Source organism: Anneissia japonica, unplaced genomic scaffold (assembly GCF_011630105.1).
Source record: "Anneissia japonica isolate Jap-2015-1 unplaced genomic scaffold, ASM1163010v1 scaffold20668_len1226_cov104, whole genome shotgun sequence".
NCBI classification, from domain to species: domain Eukaryota; kingdom Metazoa; phylum Echinodermata; class Crinoidea; order Comatulida; family Comatulidae; genus Anneissia; species Anneissia japonica.
In genome coordinates this window covers 1-1234 of record NW_022723784.1, presented here as the reverse complement: position 1 = coordinate 1234, position 1234 = coordinate 1, and the positions used below count along the sequence as shown (strand labels likewise).

At 28.6% G+C, this 1234-nt stretch overlaps 1 long non-coding RNA gene across 1 annotated transcript; it reads right to left on the bottom strand.

Moving 5' to 3' along the window:
• Nucleotides 1-312: 312 nt before the first annotated feature.
• On the bottom strand, nucleotides 313-1057 carry LOC117112380. The gene is made up of 2 exons (XR_004446033.1): nucleotides 781-1057; nucleotides 313-403 (listed from the first exon to the last, which is right to left on the bottom strand). It is a non-coding gene; the product is annotated as an uncharacterized LOC117112380 (long non-coding RNA).
• Nucleotides 1058-1234: the final 177 nt, after the last annotated feature.

Sequence of the window (1234 nt, the reverse complement as noted above, 5' to 3'; positions counted from 1 at the left end):
AGACACGAAACAAGCATAATACAATACTATCAAAACTGTAAGCCTACAGTAAATAATTAAAAAAAAACTAATCTATAAAAGTGGTATTTACAATTTTATTAAAAGATATTAAATTTTATAGTTATCAAATATACATTATTATTTTATATATTACACAGCAAATTGATATATAATACAATCATCATATAAAATATACAATTCATTAAAATTATTTAATATTTTCCTTATTAATTTCATTAAAACCACAAAAAAAAGAAGAAAAAAGGTTTTTTTTGTAAAAATTCATTTAAATTATAAGAATTGACCTATTTACCCCCTTATAGACTCTTTTCTTCCCTTTTTCGTACATACTTTCCAGCAAATTGAACAAAATCACATACACTGCTTCGCTTGTTAAGAATATCTAAAATAAAATGTAAAATGTGATAATTGATAATATGTTAACAATTATTCAACAGTTAAGTTTATTGATGATCTAGATTATCTTTTAATTATTGAAAAGCGATTCAATTACGTATAATCGGCAAGGGAGTAAGTTTCAATAAACATACACGATACTGTTAAAATAACTAGAACTATTTTTCTACATTTATGATGATCTCAATTATCTTTTTCTATTGCCATTTGGTAAGCCTTTTTAGAAATCACATTCCATCCAAATGGTTGACTTTGTCAAAATGCAGCAGTGTTGTAGGAGGAATCTTGTGGCCTACACTAGGAATCTCTAACCTGGATCGTGTCGATTGCATTTAAAACATAGGGAATGTTATAAGTACTTACTCGATGTGTGATGTAGTACAGCTGCTGGCCAGCAAAGTCCCAGATGTAAGTCATATCTTTATTATCAATGGCCTGTGAGGTCTTTCCAGTAATTCTATCAACAACTCTTTCCTGAATTTCAGATGGAAGTGCTAATAATAATAATAATAATAATAAGATTTATTAAGCGCACATCTCCACTAAAGTGCTCAAGGCGCTTGTGAAAACCATGAAAAAGCTTATCCTTTTAAACTAAAGGCTACCAGAAAAACGACCATAACCCACATCACTGCTTCCGTTTACCAGCAAAGTGCTTGGCTTGATACTGATTAAATAATTTCAAATATTAGCAAAGTTCGGTAACAATATAATGAGGATAATACTTTGAAAATAATGATCACATAAACATTTGATCATGTGAAGGCAACAGTATTTAAAATAATAGTCAGACAATTATAAGTTTATCCATGTCGAT